Raw genomic sequence first — 20,714 nt, 5'->3', positions numbered from 1 at the left:
GATACTGACTGCTCAGGTTGGGGCAGAGAAAATTACCCAATTTCTAACATCCAGCCCCCGGGCCTTGAGTTCGACACCGGTGTCTTAGATACAATGAACAATTTACAGTTAATAAATGTGTTGATCTCACTCAAGGTCGATGGTGATCGGGAGCATAAGAACGTCCCTCATAAATGGATGACGTGCACAAAATCCTTTTTTTCATGTTTATGTTATTATTTCTCTTCTTTCACCGTCGCCTGGCGTTGGTTTTGAATGCTCACTTTTAGGCCATCAAGAACAACATTCTGACAGTGAAAGGTTTAAAATCATTAGGAACGTGGAGAACAAACTGTCGTTTTTCTCTCCCAATTGATTCTAAATATGGCGACGAAACGCAGTTCACGAGCATCTGGGGGGGAGTGGGGGGTGGGGTGATCGATCTGGCAAATGAGCGGTGTGGACTGGCCTCACTGCGGGTGTACTGTAATCACAAGGGAGGCGGCGGGGGGCCGTGTCATGTCAAGCTGTTTCCTTTGCACACTGACAGCGGGGGGGGGGGGGGCATCGCACGCCTCCCCCAGGACATTGTTTCTGGAAGTCTTCAATGTCACACACACTCCATGCCCGTCTAGGACTTGCATAATGCACATCAATAGCTCGACAGTCGGACCCTCGGCACAACTTTTAAAGAAAGTGGAACGAGCATCAGACCGTTTGGGGGCGTTCCAAAGACTTGTCGCGTGTCAAGTGTTGTTGCGAGGAAAGAGACCCCCGGTGGTGCAACCATACTTGCCAACCCTCACGATTTTCCCCGGAGACTCCCGAATTTCAGTGCTCCTCCCGAAAATCTCCCAGGGCAACCATTCTCCCGAATTTCTCCCGATTTCCACCCGGACAACAATATTGCCTTAAAGGCACTGCCTTTAGCATCCTCTCTCACCTGAAACCTTCACTCCTTAAAGGGGAACATTATCACAATTTCAGAAGGGTTAAAACCATTAAAAATCAGTTCCCAGTGGCTTATTTTATTTTTCAAAGTTTTTTTCAAAATTTTACCCATCACGCAATATCCCTAAAAAAAAGCTTCGAAGTGCCTGATTTTAACCATCGTTATATACACCCGTCCATTTTCCTGTGACGTCACATAGTGAAGCCAACACAAACAAACATGGCGGATAGAACAGCAAGGTATAGCGACATAAGCTCGGATTCAGACTCGGATTTCAGCGGCTTAAGCGATTCAACAGATTACGCATGTATTGAAACGGATGGTTGTAGTGTGGAGGCAGGTAGTGAAAACGAAATTGAAGAAGAAACTGAAGCTATTGAGCCATATCAGTTTGAACCGTATGCAAGCGAAAACTACACGACAGCCAGCGACACGGGAGAAAGCGAGGACGAATTCGGCGATCGCCTTCTAACCAACGATTGGTATGTGTTTGTTTGGCATTAAAGGAAACTAACAACTATGAACTAGGTTTACAGCATATGAAATACATTTGGCAACAACATGCACTTTGAGAGTGCAGACAGCCCAGTTTTCATCAATTAATATATTCTGTAGACATACCCTCATCCGCTCTCTTTTCCTGAAAGCTGATCTGTCCAGTTTTGGAGTTGATGTCAGCAGGCCAGGGAAGCTAAGGTCGATATTCTTCTCTTGATCATCTTTGGTGGCATAAGGGACGGTGTGAGCCAAGACATCCAGGGGGTTTAGCTCGCTCGTCTGCGGGAACAAACTGCCGCCATTTCTTGCCGTGCTACCAAGGTCCTTTGTCCCTGAATAGCTCACACACTCCGGCAGATTCAATGAAGGTCTGGCGGCAGATTTCTTTGACTTTATCGTTGGAAATGCATCTGCTTTGAGTGTCGCAGGATATCCACACATTCTTGCCATCTCTGTCGTAGCATAGCTTTCGTCGGTAAAGTGTGCGGAACAAACGTCCAATTTCTTGCCACTTTCGCATCTTTGGGCCACTGGTGCAACTTGAATCCGTCCCTGTTGGTGTTGTTACACCCTCCGACAACACACCGACGAGGCATGATGTCTCCAAGGTACGGAAAACAGTCGAAAAAACGGAAAATAACAGAGCTGATTTGACTCGGTGTTTGTAATGTGTTTGAGAAAATGGCGAATTGCTTCTCGATGTGACGTCACGTTGTGACGTCATCGCTCTGAGAGCGAATAATAGAAAGGCGTTTAATTCGCTAAAATTCATCCATTTAGAGTTCGGAAATCGGTTAAAAAAATATATGGTCTTTTTTCTGCAACATCAAGGTATATATTGACGCTTACATAGGTCTGGTGATAATGTTCCCCTTTAACAGCTGCATGCTGTCCAGGCGTCCGCTTTTCCACCATATAAACAGCGTGCCGGCCCAGTCACATAATAATTTAGCGTTGGACGGGTTTAACAATTGTCTTTACTCGAAGATGTCAAGAAATGCTGACACGTTGTATGATCTTTTAACTGGCTTAATGATAACGTTAATTTCAAGCACACACACATACACACAAGTGAATGCAATTCATACTTGGTCAACAGCCATACAGGTCACACTGAAGGTGGCCGTATAAACAACTTTAACACTCTTACTAATATGCGCCACACTGTGAACCCACACCAAACAAGAATGACTAACACATTTCGGGAGAACATCCGCACCGTAACACAACATAAACACAACAGAACAAATACCCAGAACCCCTTGCAGCACTAACTCTTCCGGGACGCTACAATAATATCTACGGCTTTTGGAGCTCAGTGCACAACTCCACACACAACGAGAAGGAGACGAAGCAGAAGAACGAAGAAGAGACATGGCGACGACGAGTAAGAAGAAGAAATCAGAATCAGAATCAGCTTTATTGTCATTACGCAAGGTAACGAGATTGAGGCCATTCCATACAGTGCGATGTGTGCATGCTAGAAAAACAATGTGCAAATATATAGAAATATAAAAAATGTAGAAGTGCAATGAATATGGTGTGAAATGAATAAATACATGAAAAAACAAAACAAAAACAGGGTGGTTGGTGGAATGGGTTATTGCGCCGAAGAGCAGGCAGTTATGAGGGACAATGGGGCAGTCCGTTCAGGATGGTTATGGCCCTGGGGAAGAAGCTGTTCTTTAGCCTGTTTGTTTTGGTTTTAATGCACCTGTAGCGCTTCCCAGAGGGCAGCAGGTGGAACAGGTCAGAGCCAGGGTGGGTGCTGTCCTTGATGATGGCACTGGCTCTGTTGAGGCAGCGAGAGGTGTAGATGTCCGTCAGAGAGGGGAGAGGGCGGCCGATGATCTTCTGAGCCGTCTTGACCACTCTTTGCAGCCTCTCCCTGTCTGCTGCAATGCAGCTGCCGTACCATACCGTAATACAGTAGGTCAGCAGGCTCTCGATGGACGAGCGGTAGAAGGTCAGCAGCAGGTCAGGCTTCAGGTTGTACTTCCCGAGGACTCTAAGGAAGTGTAGCCGCTGCTGAGCCTTCTTGATGATTGATGTGGTGTTGACTGTCCAGGAGAAGTCATTAGAGATGTGGACTCCAAGGTACCTGAAGGTGTGGACCCTCTCTACACGCTCGCCGTTGATGTAGAGGGGGGCAGGGTCGGTGCTGCTCCTCCTGAAGTCGACGATGATCTCTCTGGTCTTGCTGGTGTTGAGAGCGAGGTTGTTCTCCGAAGACCAGGCCGTCAGCTTCAGGACCTCCTCTCTGTAGGCAGCCTCGTCACCCCTGGAGATGAGCCCGACCACTGTGGTATCGTCGGCGAACTTGACGGTAAGGTTGTCACTGTGGGCCGGACTGCAGTCATGGGTGTAAAGGCAGTAGAGGAGGGGGCTCAGCACACAGCCCTGTGGGGAGCCGATGCTCAGCGTGCGGGAGGATGAGAGGTGCGGGCCAAGTCTCACATTCTGGGGTCGGTCCGTTAGGAAGTCCCTTATCCAGGCGTTTGTGAGAGGGGGGAGGCCAAGAGTGTCCAGTTTATTGCAGAGTCTGTCCGGGATTATTGTATTGAAGGCAGAGCTATAGTCCACAGAGAGCATCCGGACGTAGCTCTGCTGCTGCTCCAGGTGGTTCAGAGCAGAGTGGAGAGCAACAGCGATGGCGTCCTCTGTGGACCTGTTCGCCCGGTATGCGAACTGGTGGGGGTCGAAGTCTGGAGGGATATGGTCCTTGATGTGCTGGAGAACAAGTCGCTCAAAGCACTTCATGATTACCGGAGTGAGGGCCACTGGTCGGTAATCATTCAGGCTGGTGATGGGAGACTTCTTCGGCACCGGGATTATTGTAGATGACTTGTATAAATATAAATATATATAAATATAAATACGCTTGCAAGTTCCAAAATGATTGGAAAAAAGAATTTAATTCCATCCAAGACAGCTCGAAGGGGAAGGGGTATGCTGCCTGCACCTCAACCCCACCCCCCCAACCACGCCCCCCCAACCACGGCCCCAACACCCTCCCGCCCCATCTCCCGAATTCAAAGGTGTCAAGGTTGGCAAGTACGCACGCCTCCCCCAGGACATTGTTACTGGAAGTCTTCATTGTCACACACACTCCATGCCCGTCTAGGACTTGCATAATGCACATCAATAGCTCGACAGTCAGACCCTCGGCACAACTTTTAAAGAAAGTGGAACGAGCATCAGACCGTTTGGGGGCGTTCCAAAAACTTGTCGCGTGTCGAGTGTTGTTGCGAGAAAAGAGACCCCCGGTGGTGCAACATAAGGCCCGACTAGCCTTGTTGCTCCTATTATTTTTGGAATTTTTGTGTCCTGGGCATGACGTTAAAGTGCATCCGGCAGTGGAGGCTCCTCTGTGGGGTCTTGGGGCACTAGGAGGTTAACCCCTTTACTACTGTTACCCCGCCTGTGCACCGGTTGGGGACATCTCTGCGCTGCTGACCCGTCTCCGCTCGGGATGGTCTCCTGCTGGCCCCACTATGGACTGGACTCTCACTATTATGTTAGATCCACTATGGACTGGACTCTCACTATTATGTTAGATCCACTATGGACTGGACTCTCACTATTATGTTAGATCCACTATGGACTGGACTCTCACTATTATGTTAGATCCACTATGGACTGGACTTTGACAATATTATACTCGACCCACTCGGCGTCCATTGCATCCGGTCTCCCCTACAGGGGGGGTCACCCACATCTGCGGTCCTCTCCAATGTTTCTCATAGTCATTCCCATTGACATCCCACTGGGTTGTGAGTTTTTCCTTGCCCTTATGTGGGCTCTGAACCGAGGATGTCGTTGTGGCTTGTGCAGCCCTTTGAGACACTTGTGATTTAGTGCTATATAAATAAACATTGATTGATTGATTGATTGATACCCCAAGTGGCCCTTGGCAAAGGCCTAGTACCTGACTGCCCCCTAGCCAGGGATACGGTGAAGACCTCAACGGCGGAGCAGGCGGAAGACGGTAGATTTAAGAACTACCACAACGGCTGCGATGGCGGAAGAAGGCTGCAGCAGAAAAGGGTCCCCAGTCGTCTTGGACTCCATGCCACTGGACCCTGACCCGATTCTGTCAAGGATCGTGTGGTGACTGTCTGTGCACCAGTCTCCCCACGTTAAACAAAGTCACGCATAGGCATCCTCCATAAAGGGATACACCCCTACCAGGAGGATCGTCATAATCGTTCGAGTGACCGCCGATGAGATGATGATTTTTGGAATGGCTCAAAATGTAACATGTACTGATCGACGTCAGTTTGTTAAACGGTTGGTCGGGACGAGCACTTCTTCATGTTTTTTTTTTGGTCCCCCCCCCCCACACTCGGATGTCTCCCAGAGAAATTGTGCCGTCTGGCAGAGATGCGGGATTGTATTTAAAAAAAAAAAAAGAAAAAAAAGGGGATTGTAAAACGTGACGATTCAGCCTGTTGGCTTAAGCTCTTGAAGCTTCTGATAACATTGTTGCTGCAGCTGCAACACTCTGTGGACCACTTTGGTGCAAGCCCCACTGTTTGAGTGTAAAGAAGTGTGCCTTGAATAAAAAGTACATATAAATAAATAAATACAAGTTTCCGCCAGGCCCTACGTCCTAATAGCAGATTTTTCGGACCATAGAACCAAAGTAGCGTATAGTTCAAACTCGGGTTGTCCCGATACCCATATTTTGGTACCGGTACCAAAATGTATTTCGATACTTTTCTAAATAAAGGGGACCAAAAAAATGATCATTATTGGCTTTATTTTAACAACAAATCTTAGGGTGCATTAAACATATGTTTCTTATTGCAATCAAATAACAATTTTGTCCTTAAATAAAATAGTGAACATACTAGACAACTTGTCTTTTAGTAGAAAGTAAGCAAACAAAGGCTCCTAATTTAGTCTGCTGACGTATGCAGTAACATATTGTGTCATTTATCATTCTATTATTTTGTCAACATTATAAAGGACAAGCTGTAAAAATGAATTATTAATCTACTTGTTCATTTACTGTTAATATCTGCTTACTTTCTCTTTCTACATGTTCTATCTACACTTCTGTTAAAATGTAATAATCACTTATTCTTCTGTTGTTTGGATGCTTTACATTAGTTTTGGATGATAACACAAATTTGGGTATTGATCCGATACCAAGTAGTTACAGGATCATACATTGGTCATATTCAAAGTCCTCATGTGTCCAGGGACATATTTCCTGAGTTTATAAACATAATATACATTTTTTAAAAACGGAAAAAGATTTTGTGATGCTAAAAAATATCGATGTAATCTTAGTAGTATCGACTAGATACGCTACTGTACTTGGTATCATTACAGTGGATGTCAGGTGTAGATCCACCAATGGCGTTTGTTTACATTGTGACGCGGGTGAGCTACGGTGTGTAGTGAAGCATGTTTAGCTATTCATCGTCCTGCAGGGATGATACTTGTAAGAAACTTACTTTATTTGTCGCCATGGAGACCAAGATTAGTGATTTAGAAGTGACTAAAACACTGCCGACTGCGGATGGACATTAGCTGCTAACTAGCTAGCCATGTCTTAAAGCACCTCTTCCTGAGGGCGTTTAAGTGTTATAACTAGGGATGATGTTTGATAAGAAATTATCGAGTTCGAGCCCATTATCGAATCCTCTTATCGAACCGATTCCTTATCGATTCTCTTATCGAATCCAAATAGGTTGTTGGGTATGGAAAAAAACACAATATTTGGTTTAACAAAAGCTCACTTTTATTTTATAAGAAAAAATAAAATAAAATAAATAAATACCGTATTTTCCGCACTATAAGGCGCACCTAAAAACCACAAATTTTCTCAAAAGCTGACAGTGCGCCTTATAACCCGGTGCGCTTTATATATGGATAAATATTAAGATTAATTTTCATAAAGTTTAGGTCTCGCAACTACGGTAAACAGCCGCCATCTTTTTTCCCCGTAGAAGAAGCGCGCGGTGCATGCTGGGATATGTGACGTTTCATTTCCATTTGTGTGTTTATGTAAAGACCCCAAAATGGCTCCTATTAAGTGTGTTGTCTGTCTAATTATAAATAATGCAGACGAGGCGTGTTAACTGAGTTCTCAACGTTTACTCACAGCGTGCTCTAACTGCCAGCATACAACAACGCTTCTCAGGGCTACCGCGCATGCTCGTAACTATCGTTGCATGCTGGGTAGTGTAGTTGTTATATTTGCTAGCTCATAACAGCACATTGAGAGACACGCTTACGCGCTTAATTCAATACTCGCCGTCATTCCGGGTGGATTGACAAAAGACCTCCAGCCGCTAGATATTGGTGTCAACAGGGCATTCGAAGCTAGACTGCTAACTGCGTGGGAACAATGGATGACAGAAGGCGAACACACCTTCACTAAGACGAGGAGGCAGCGCCAGACGACGCCAACATCTGCCAGTGGATCGTAAATTTGCCCAACTTTTCACTTCGGACACCGAAGACGAAGGATTTACGAATGAAGAATAACTTCAGAAAGTGAGCGCTATGTTTATTTTGTGTGTTGTGACATTAACGTTCGAGCAACATTATGTTGCTATTGCTCTGCACTATTTTGAATTTTACTATGTTTGTGATTGCACATTTGCGTACATTTTGGGAGTGAACAGAGTTGTTAGAACGCTGGTTTTTAATATATTATTAAAGTTTGACTGACCTATCTGACTGTTTTTTTGACATTCCCTTTAGCGCAGCGTAGGCGCGGCTTATAGTCCGGGGCGGCTTATTGGTGGACAAAGTTATGAAATATGCCATTCATTGAAGGTGCGGCTAATAATCCGGTGCGCCTTATAGTGCGGAAAATACGGTACATATTGACTGTTACGCCCCTAAAAAAATAAAATAAATACATATTGACTGTTTCCCAAAGTATATTAAGTGGGATTTTTCAGAAAAACAAATATATACAGTAACACAAAAACAACCTGTCTCTGTGATCACTATAGGTGTATAAATAATAATATAGTGTTAAATAAAATCAGTCCCTTGGGCACAAAACTGAAAATAATACAGCTCTCCAAAAAGTGCACTTCTGCTGCTATTGGAACATATTAACTACACACACAGGCAGACAGCTAACAAACAATCCAAGACGTCTAATAAAGTTCCAAAGCAGATTCATCCATTTAGGCTCTTTATTGTTGTTGATCTTGCTTTGTCTTTTCCTATCTTTACTTTTGTCTTGCACTGGACTGTTTTTTTTTTTTTTTAAACTGAAATACACACAATGACAAATGTATAAGCTATGTGATTCAATTAACATACTGAAATTTAATACACAATATGTAAATATTAGCTTCACACAAATATACAGTACTATCATCAAACAAATACTTCTGAGTGTTGAAACTATTTCGATGGTGGGAATACACGACTGGCAGCCATTTTAAGTCCTCAAAACATCCATTGAAACAGTGCACAAAAATCGTTTTAAAAAAAAACAACCTTTGTATCAAATGTAACCACTTTCCACCTTAATATTGAGTTACATAAACAAGTTAAACAGTTTACTTACAGACTTATCTTTTCCAAGGCTTGTAAGAGCTAACAACTTGTCTACTTCTCAATTGTCTCATGAACTGAACTGAAGTCGCCAACCCAGAAGTGCCCAAACTAATGACGCGTAGTATTTTCATATCGCCACAAGGTGTCAGTAAGAGTCTACAGTCAAATGGGCATAACATTGCCGTCCCACAGGGCATTTCCTGTGGGAAGGGATTTGTTCCCAGGGATTTGAATAAAGAACCAACTCTTTTTCTTTACTATAGTGGCCTCGATAACGGGAACCGGTTCTCAAAAAGGGATTTGAGTCCATGGAATCGGTTCTTTTCTTATCGAACAACCGGGAGAACCGGTTTCGAACATCATCCCTAGTTATAACTTCACCTTTATCTTTACTTTTTAAGCCACCATGCGTCCGTTCTCCCTTTTCTGTCCAAACACTGTGTCTGCTTGTAAGTACTCTGTGATTGTGCGCTGCCGAACATGCTCCTCTGCTCGTAAAACCAACAATGTCACGACGTGTCGACGACGCGTAAAAAAAAAAAAAAGGCGAACCGCTACTTTTCAAACAGAGTATAGTACCATTTTTGATTAATTAGTACCGCGATACTATACTTGTACCGGTATACCGTACAACCCTGGTTCAAACTTAACCTGTCAGTAGGCTCGCTATGGAAGCGCTTAAAACTACAACATGTTTGACGGGGAGAAGACACAGTCAAAGTGGAGGCACGGAAATAAGACCGCCCGCAAAACGACGCATCCTTTGCCACCGCATGTAGAGCGACTGCAGGCCTACAGACTTAACACATACCATGGACCATGGCTACATACACACACATACCCCCACCCCAAGCCTTTGCCACCGCTTCACCCCACATGGTGGCTGACACTTAGGGCTAGATGCCTGCCCGCTCCCCTCCTGTTGCAAGTCTTGTGGTTTCTGTGTAAAATGTTTATGTGTGCTTATCGGCTATACATTTTTTTTCCTCCACCCCAGTCTGTGCCCCCTCCACCATACTCCGGAGCCCAGTTGATATCGACTTTTTTTACTCATCCTGTCCCAGCGTCTACCTGTTTCACACCTTTTTACGTGGCGCTGTAAGTGGCCACCCATCACCACTCCTGTTCGGTCTCCTGTACAATGTTTGTCTAATCTTGAACAGGTTTGTGGTAAAAATGAAATTCCGTTGTCCTTGTACGATGACAATTACCATACCATACCATACGTTGAGAAAGCGGCTTGAAAACGGTCTGTAAAACATAATCAATAACATTTTGACCAAAGAACCAACATTACATGTTATGTAGACCACAAATGTGTTTTAAATGTAGAAAAATAATCATAATATGACCCCTTTAACAAAGATAGCACTTGTAACGCTGCTTCGGATGGGTACCGACTCCGGTACTTTTTTGGCATTGAGCAAATACCATCGGTCCTATGATTGTAAAAAAAACTAACCCTAACCCAACAAGAAATAAACTAAAAAAAGTGCTCCAATGTTAAGTAAGACTTTACATTTCCAAAAATGTGCTACATTGATGCGAGTATACATTGGCTTTGCTATTTACATGCTACTGATTAGCATGAGCAATTTTACATGGCGATTTCAACACTCCCAAATGTGTTAATGAAAACTACAACTAAGATGCACGTTACAATCAAACAGCTGATGCGTAGCAAGTATAATACTTACAGTATTAACACCTTCTGGGGCGCAACAAAAACAACACAACACACCGTAAACTATAAAAAACTGCCATCTAACGTCTGGACATGGCAGCGTGTTTGCCTGAAAGCCCTGCCACTTTTCAGAGAAGGAGTGCTGTGTCCCAAACAACAACAACTGAGACTCCATCCACCAACATGGTGCATCAAAACAACAACAACTGAGACTTTATTCACCAACATGGTGCAACAAAACAACAACAACAACAACAACTGAGACTTTATTCACCAACACGGTGCAACAAAACAACAACAACTAAGACTCTATTCACCAACATGGTGCAACAAAACAACAACTGAGACTTTATTCACCAACATGGTGCAACAAAACAACAACAACTGAGACTTTATTCACCAATATGGTGCAACAAAACAACAACAACAACTGAGACTTTATTCACCAACATGGTGCAACAAGACAACAACAACTGAGACTTTATTCACTAACATGGTGCAACAAGACAACAACAAACATGGTGGCAATTGTTCAGTAAATACAACAGAGGTGACTCAGGTGGAAGCCATGCCAACGCTTGTCATTTGAACAAATGTGATAAACGCGGGGGGAAATGAAAAATGGCGGCTGGTGTTTGTTCCCAACACTACAAAGCAGCTTTCAAGCAAAATTTGTCTGGGCTTTCCACGGATGTTGGATGAGGAAATCACTCTCACACGCAGCGGAGACCCAGCTTTTCGTTTTTTATTTGAAAAACGCTTCATCATAAAGTTTTGTGTCAAATAAATCCACAAAGTGACTGCGGCATCAAAACACTCCCACCTAACATGCTCTTTGGTTTATAGCAGGTGTGCCCACAACTTTTCAGCTGGCGAGCTACTTTTTAAATGACGAGTTGAGGTAATCTACCTCATATACACACATATATACACACATATATACGCACATATATATATATATATATATATATATATATATATATATATATATATACCTCCAGCACCCCCCGCGACTCCAAAAGGGACAAGCGGTAGAAAATGGATGGATGGATGAATTTCGTGGGAAAAATATTGTTAGCAAAATGCATGTAAATAATTAAGAGTGTAAAAATTTTGTGTAAAAAAAAAAAACTGTGCTTAAAAATTTGGTGCTGAAAATTTCAGTGAAAAAAATTCAGTGCTGAATATTTCATCGCAAAAATTGTTTGCAAAATACATGTTAATTGAGTGTAAATAATTCTGAGTGTAAAAAAATCAGTGTGTAGAAATTGAGTGTAAAAAACATATGTGCTTAAAAATTTAGTGCTGAAAATTTTCAGTGTACAAAATGTCAGTGTTTTACATTAAATTATGCTGACAATTTTGTGGGGAAAAAATTGTTAAACGTAAATAATTTAGTGTAAATAATTAAGAGTGTAAAAAGTTTGTGTAAAAAAATAATCTGTGCTGACAATTTCAGTGTAAAAAATGTCAGTTTTACATTAAATTATGCTGACAATTTCATTGAAAAAAATTGTTAGCAAAATGCGTGTAAATAATTGAGTGTAAATAATTCACAGTATAGAAATTCAGTGTAAAAAAAAAATCAGTGTATAGAAATTCAGTGCTGAAAATTTCATCGAAAAAAATTGTTAGCAAAATGCATGTTAATTGAGTGTAAATAATTCCAAGTGTAAAAAAATCAGTGTATAGAAATTCAGTGTAAAAAAACCTCTATGCTTAGAAATTCAGTACTGAAAAATTCAGTGTAAAACATTTCAGTTTTACATTAAATTTTGCTGACAATTTCATTGAAAAAAACTTGTTAGCAAAATGCATGTAAATAATTGAGTGTAAATAATTCAGAGTATAAAGATTTTGTGTAAAAAAAAAAATCAGTGTATAGAAATCGAGTGTAAAAAAACGTGCTTAAAAATTCAGTGCTGAAAATGTTCAGTGTTGTACATTAAATTATGCTGACAATTTCATGGAAAAAAAATTGTTAGCAAAATGCATGTAAATAATTTAGTGTAAATAAGAGTGTAAAAAAATTAATCTGTGCTGAAAATTTCAGTGTAAAAAATTCAGTGCCGAGAAATGTCAGTGTTATTTATGCTGACAATTTCATCGAAAAAATGTTTTAACAAAATGTGTGTGTATAATAATTCAGTGTCGAAAAATTGGCTGGCTCAAAAAGCAAGACTCACTTCTGGTAAATTAAGACTGAAGTAATCAGTCCTGGTTCTGAGACACAATCCATTACTTAAGTCTTAATGAGGTTTGATTACTTCGGTCTTAATTTACCAGAAGTGACTCTTGCATTTTTGAAGCAGCGTCATTTTCCACACTGAATTTTAAAGCACATTTTGCTGACACACTTTTTTCAGCATCATTTGTGTTGTATTGTTTACAATATTGAAATGCAAAAAAACTGCAGTTCCATAAATTGAGTGAGAAAAAAGAGGCACGTCAAATAAAACCGAAAGTGGACTCAAACTGGCAACCTTTGATGTCAAACAACGGAGGTCTGTAAGCTTATTCCCAAAACAAGCTTTCTCTCGCTTTCCCCTCACCTGCGTCTGCTTTCGCTAATCAGTCCAATTTGCTGCTGGCTTGTTGCGAGCGGGAAGACGTCTGATAGACGCTATCAGGAAAATAGAAGTTTCTCTATAATTGGCTGGCAAAATTGAAAAGGGGACAAAAGTAATTAGTGCTGAGGCCGCGACTTCAAACGGGGGGATTATTTCAGGTAGAGACCGCACTTTTATGGACTCTGTTCAAGTGGACTTGGTGAAAGGCCCAGAGTGAGGGAATAATGGAAGTGAGGGAGTGTAAGAGAATAAGACGCCAGGCAGGAAGGGGAGTCATATGGCCCCATTTGGCGGGGTTTACCTGACACATGAAACGTGACGAACCCCCTCTGGATTGTTACAGCAGTAAGTGTAATGGGTGCATGGCAAGTACAACAGCGCAGTAGGAAGGGGATTCATATGCCCCCCCCCCCCGTCGCAGTTTACCTGACACACGAAACATGACAAACTTTAGCCACCAGATGGCAGTAGAGTGTTGAATGTCTTAAAAACATTTTTTTTTTGTGGCAAATTCCAACTGTGTCTTTGCCGAGTGGCGCTTTCCATCATTTTCAACAGACTGCATTGCAAAATGACTAACCCTACCAGCGACTAAAGTTGCCTTATGTTAACGATAATGGGTGGCATTGATGTCATGGAACACCATCTTCTACAGTTTGTCCTCCTGAGAATCAGGATCATCTCGCGCTGTTACAGATTTCAGAAAAAATAATCCAGTTATGCAAAACACAAATGTCCACTGTAGAGGATGCCAGTGCTCAGGATGACATGTCAGAGCCATATGTTGTTTTTAAGAACCTTCTGCAAAAATTATTATTTTCCACGACAGGAATCAACCTTTTCAGTGCAAATTTCATAATTTGATTAGCCATTAATTATTTCATGATTTAAATAATTACGTCATGATTTAATTAATCATTGATTCATAATTTAATTGATTATTTCATAATTGTAATTAATTATCTCATCAGTCATTTAATTTCTAAATTATTTCATTATTGAAATAATTGTTTCAAGATTTATTGCATTATTTAAATATGTATGTCGTGAATTAATTAATCATTGAGTCAATACCTAATTGACTATTTCATCATTTGTATTAATTATTTCACAATTTAATTGATTATTAAATGATTTTATTATTCAAATACTTATTTTACGATTTAATTCATTATTTCATGATTAAGTATTTATGTCATGATTTAATTAATCATTGATTCAATATTTAATTGATTATCTCATCGTTTTAATTAATTATTTTACAATTTAATTGATTTCTAAATGATTTCAATAATTATTTCAAGATTTAATCTAATATTTAATGTTTTAAATATTTATGTCATGAATTAGTTAATCATTAATTCAATACTTAATTGATTATTTCATCATTGCAATTAATTATTTTACAATTTCATTAATTATTAAATGATTTCATTATTCAAATAATTATTTTACGATTTAATTCATTATTTCATGATCTAAGTATTTGTCAATATTTGATTATTTCATCATTTTAATTATTTATTCCACAATTTAATTTCTAAATGACTTGATTATTCAAATAATTATTTCACAATTTAATTCATTATTTCTTGTTTTAAATAATTATGTCATGAAATAATCCATCATTGATTCAACACTTGTGTATTTCATAATTTTAATTATTTATTTCACAATTTAATTAATTATTAAATAACATTATTCAGATAAATATTTACGATTTATTTATTTCATGATTAAAATAATGTCATGATATTATTAATCATTGATTCAATATTTAATTGATTATTTCATAATTTTAATCAAATAATTATTTCACAACTTAATTAATTATTAATTGATTTCATTATTCAAATAATTATTTCACGATTTAATTAATTATTTCCTGGTTTAAATCATGATGTCATGATTTCATTAATAATTGATTCGATATTTAATTGATTAGTTCATCATTTTAATTAATTATTTCACAATTTAATTAAATATTAAATGATTTCATCATTAAAACATTTTTTGAATGATGAAAGACGACACTGACCGCTACAGTTCAGTTTAATCCAAAATGTTCAATAAGCATGTGTTTATATTCCAGATAAGATCTTGCCTACTACCAATTCAAAACTGCTATGCCGCTTCAAGTTTAATTGAAAAAAGTCAACAAAACATAATAAATGGGCAAAAAATATACAAAGCCAATGTTTTTTAGATATTATATCTTTGGGGAAAACGTTCAGCTACAATATAAATTTAGATAATTCGGTCATTTTAGAAATACCACCATAAATCTGTCTGGATGACCTCATTTGAAGCGATGCTAAATTAGCAATTATCTCAATGGTCTTTTGAATGGTGATACTGCTTAAACCAAACTGAAATAATCCCAGAGGACATTTTGACCAAATAGAAGTTTAGCAGAGAAGAAGTACAGTTGCAGCCTATTCAGTCCGTCAAAGTATAAGTAACAAACACCTGCAAGTGACCTGTCGCTATAATCATGCCCCCCCCCCCCCCCCCCCCCTTCCGTCGTCGTTGTGGCCGTCAACCACAAAATAGTGTTACCCAGCAGCGTTTTAACTCCTCCATGATTCCCCAAATACTTTTATTTGCATTACTCGAAGGAAAGGGTCAGTGTGGAGGTGGTACGGTCATGTGGAGCTCACGGCCTTCAGAAAGACGCCCCCTCGAAAGGCCAGTAGGAGTCTTCTTGGCCCCTCAGGGTGGTGTCAAGCAGCCCACACTGCAACTTTCAGAGCGCACTGGACGACCTCTAATAGAAAACCCAAAAACAGTGAAGTTGGCACGTTGTGTAAATGGTAAATAAAAACAGAATTCAATGATTTGCAAATCATTTTCTTCATTTCATTTTTTATATTCAACTGAATAGACTGCAAAGACAAGATACGCAATGTTCGAACTGGGAAACATTATTTTTTGCAAATATTAGCTCATTTGGAATTTGAAGCTTGCAACATGTTTCAAAAAAGCTGGCACAAGTGGCAAACAAGACTGAGAAATGTTGAGGAATGCTCATCAAACACTTATTTGGAACATCCCACAGGTGAACGGGCTAATTGGGAACAGGTGGGTGCCATGATTGGGTGTAAAAGCAGCTGCCATGAAATGCTCAGTCATTCACAAACAAGGATGGGGCGAGGGCAGAGGTGGGTAGTAACGTGCTACATTTACTCCGTTACATCTACTTGAGTAACTTTTGGGATAAATTGTACTTCTAAGAGTAGTTTTAATGCAACATACTTTTACTTTTACTTAAGTATATTTATAGAGAAGGAACACTACTTTTACTCCGCTACTTTTATCTACATTCAGCTCGCTACTCGCTACTAATTTTTATCGATCTGTTAATGCACGCTTTGTTTGTTTTGGTCTGTCAGACAGACCTTCAAAGTGCCTGCCTTACTGGTGACGTTTCACTTCGTTCCACCAATCAGATGCAGTCACTGGTGACGTTGGACCAATCAAACAGAGCCAGGTGGTCACATGACCTGACTTAAACAAGTTGAAAAACTTATTGGGGTGTTACCATTTAGTGGTCAATTGTACGGAATGTGTACTGTACTGTGCAATCTACTAATACAAGTTCCAATCAATCAATCAAAAGTGTGAAGGAAAAAAGATACTTGTTTTATTTCAACCGTACCGTCAAAAGCCTCAATACTGACCGCACATGAGGACGTTCCTGTCTTCACAATAAAAGTGCCGCGCCATCGCGCCTGCGCTTTCAAAACAAGAGTCTCCGAAAGCCAGCGTAAACAAGCTAGCAAGCTACGGAGTTTGACACCAATATATTTCTTGTAAAGTGTATAAAAACGAATATGGAAGCTGGACAAATAGGATGCCAAAAACCCACCACTTTCATGTGGTATTAGACAGAAAGGAGGAACTTTTCTTCTCCTCCATTTGAAAACGTGGACGTTATCATCACGACTGTCTGATTACAATCAATGCAAGTCATCAGAATCAGGTAATACACCAACTTATATTCTAGTCTTCATTAAAGAAAGGAATCTATATGTGTTAAACATGCATGTATATTCATTAAAACACCTTTAACATGTAAACAAAAACAGCAAAATAAATACTTATAAATTATATACTGTATATATCAATGTATATGTATGTATGTATGTATGTATGTATGTATATATATATATATATATATATATATATATATATATATATATATATATATATATATATATATATATATGTATGATATGAGTGTGTATGTTACTCATCAGTTACTCCGTACTTGTAGTTTTTTCACAACATACTTTTTACTTTTACTCAAGTAAATATTTGGGTGACTACTCCTTACTTTTACTTGAGTAATAAATCTCTAAAGTAACAGTACTCTTACTTGAGTACAATTTCTGGCTACTCTACCCACCTCTGGGCGAGGGTCACCACTTTGTCAACAAATGCGTGAGCAAATTGTCAAACAGTTTAAGGACAACATTTCTCAACGAGCTATTGCAAGGAATTTTAGGATTTCACCATCCACGGTCCGTAATATCATCACAAAGTTCAGAGAATCTGGAGAAATCCATCAGGCATCAAAAAGTGACATCAGTGTGTAAAGGATATCACCACATGGGCTCAGGAACACTTCAGAAAACCACTGTCAGTAACTACAGTTGGTCGCTACATCTGTAAGTGCAAATTAAAACTCTACTATGCAAAGCCAAAGCCATTTATCAACAACACCCAGAAACGCCGCTGGCTTAGCTGGGCCCGAGCTCATCTAAGATGGACTGATGCAAAGTGGAAAAGTGTGTCCACATTTCAAATTGTTTTTGGAAACTGTGGACGTTGTGTCTTCCTGATCAAAGAGGAAAAGAACCATCCAGACTGTTATAGGCGCAAAGTTGAAAAGCCAGCATTTGTGATGGTATGGGGGTGTATTAGTGCCCAAGACATGGGTAACGTACACATCTGTGAAGGCACCATTAATGCTGAAAGGTACATACAGGTTTTGGAGCAACATATGTTGCCATCCATGCAACGTTATCATGGACGCCCCTGCTTATTTCAGCAAGACAATACCAAGCCACGTGTTACAACAGTGTGGCTTTGTAGTAAAAGAGTGCTGGTACTAGACTGGCCTGCCTGTAGTCCAGACCTGTCTCCCATTGAAAATGTGTGGCGCTATATGAAGCCTAAAAAACCACAAGGGAGACCCCCGGACTGTTGAACAACTTAAGCTGTACATCAAGCAAGAATGGGAAAGAATTCCACCTGAAAAGCTTCAGAAATGTGTCTCCTCAGTTCCCAAACGTTTACTGAGTGTTGTTAAAAGGAAATGCCATGTAACACAGTGGTAAAAATGCCCCTGTGCCAACTTTTTTGCAATGTGTTGCTGCCATTAAATTCTAAGTTAATGATTATTTGCAAAAAAAAATATGTTTGTCAGTGTGAACATGAAATATCTTGTCTTTGCAGTCTATTCAATTGAATATAAGTTGTAAAGGATTTGCAAATCATTGTATTCTGTTTTTTATTTACCATTTACACAACGTGCCAACTTCACTGGTTTTGGGTTTTGTAGAAAACTCAAAATGCATGGAAAGAACTTGAAAATACACAATTTTTGTCAAGACGTGGACTATGGAGTGTTTGTTTTCCCGAGATGCAAGTAAAGCTGGACTGGACATGGCGTGAAGGTAAATACATGTTTAATTTTACACTAACAAAAGGAACAAACGAAAAGCGCGCACAAGGCGGAAGTACAAAAACTTGGCTAATGAAACAAAAAACTAGGACAAAGGCAAAACTATGGACGTGAAACTAATAAACACTTACTGTGGCATGGCATGAAGCATGAACTATAGTGGACATGAATATCATGGGTAGCAGTAGCATGGATGGATGGATAGATACAAGGGTGTGTTGAGAGTGATGTCGCCAGGAAGACAGCCTGGCAACTGGGAGCTTAAATAATAGTGATTAGTGACAGCAGGTGCGTGACGCAAAATGTGAAAACGTGAGACAGGTGCGTGACATGAGGATGTGAACCAGGTGAAACTAATGGTTGCTATGGTGACAAAACAAACAAAAGTGCACAAAGAGTCCAAAAACAAAACCGAACATGACTAAAACAAAACATGATCACACAGACATGACAATTTTGTCTTTTCATGATCTTGTATCTCTTTTTCCTTCTTCGTAGGTGTGAGCTGGCTCCACTAAAAAAAAAAGTTGGGAGTTGAACTTTCAGAGGCGCCATGACGGTGAGGTCCAATTAACAGCTGATTTGCTGCAGGTGGAGCTGTGAGTCCAAGCAGATGGCGTCTCACATCAGGACCACTGCCATTTCCTTCTTGGCGTTGAAGGTGTGACTGCTTCTCCTGACACACTTACCTCTCTCTCTCTCTCTCTCTCTCTCTCTCTCTCTCTCTCTCTCTCTCTCTCTCTCTCTCTCTCTCTCTCTCTCTCTCTCTCTCTCTCTCTCTCTCTCCCGTCTTTAGGCCAAAAATAATCTATTTAAGAAGTCACAGTTGAAAGACATGCAGCTCACAGATGTCAATACTTAAAGGGAAACTGTACATTTTTGGGGAATAAGACAAGAAAACATGTGTCTTTCTCTTGGTTATGCATTCTAAATCGTAAAATAATGGCTAGCAAGAGGTGGCTAACAATGAAGGAAAAGTGTATTTGATCTCTTCCGCCTATAGAGCACTCTAAAAACATCCAAACACCTCTATAAACATTTTTTATACACACTGTAAGTATATATTCAACAAGTACATTCATAATAACATGTAATATTTACGTATTTTGCTCATTTTAAGCAATCGTCAGTGTATTAATTTGACAGACATTCACGTTTTCCTTTGGTTTGGTTTGTGTTTTTTTGGGGGGGTTTTTTGGCATAAGAAAATACAATCATGTGTGCTTACGGACTGTATCCCTTGCAGACTGTATTGATATATATTGATATATAATGTAGGAACCAGAATATTAATAACAGAAAGAAACAACCCTTTTGTGCGAATGAGTGTAAATGGGGGAGGGAGGTTTTTTGGGTTGGTGCACTAATTGTAAGTGTATCTTGTGTTTTAATGTTGATTTAATAAAAAATAAAAATAAAATATTTTTATTTTATTTTTAAATTTTTTTAATTTCTTGTGCGGCCCGATACCATTTGATCCACGGACCGGTACCGGGCCGTGGCCCGGTGGTTGGGGACCACTGCTTTATATTATGTCTTAATACTATACTTTAGACATACATGACATAAGACACATATCGTTGTTTAATTAGATAACATATTTTTTAATAAGTATTTCACTTGTTTATCTCATATGTGAATCATAACTGACTTATCTGTTATTTTTAGAGATCTGTTTTATTTCATTGTAGTACAGTATATATTAATAAATTGCTAAAAATTGAAAAAGGGGTAGAATGAAATTATTAAATGTACATATGTCAATTATACAATGTATCACTTTGTAACTGTATACCTGTTCAAAAT

At 39.7% G+C, this 20,714-nt stretch overlaps 1 long non-coding RNA gene across 1 annotated transcript in view; it reads left to right on the top strand.

Moving 5' to 3' along the window:
* LOC133619411 (uncharacterized) overlaps window positions 1-19,602 on the top strand; it is a 28,587-nt gene extending 8,985 nt beyond the window's left edge. The window contains exon 3 of the long non-coding RNA XR_009817419.1: window positions 19,407-19,602. This is a non-coding gene — a long non-coding RNA (uncharacterized lncRNA). The remainder of the gene's footprint in view (window positions 1-19,406) is intronic.
* Window positions 19,603-20,714: the final 1,112 nt, after the last annotated feature.

Source organism: Nerophis lumbriciformis, linkage group LG20, assembly GCF_033978685.3.
Source record: "Nerophis lumbriciformis linkage group LG20, RoL_Nlum_v2.1, whole genome shotgun sequence".
NCBI lineage: Eukaryota > Metazoa > Chordata > Actinopteri > Syngnathiformes > Syngnathidae > Nerophis > Nerophis lumbriciformis.
The sequence above is the reverse complement of the archived record's forward strand: the minus strand, read 5'-3'. Positions and strand labels throughout refer to the sequence as shown.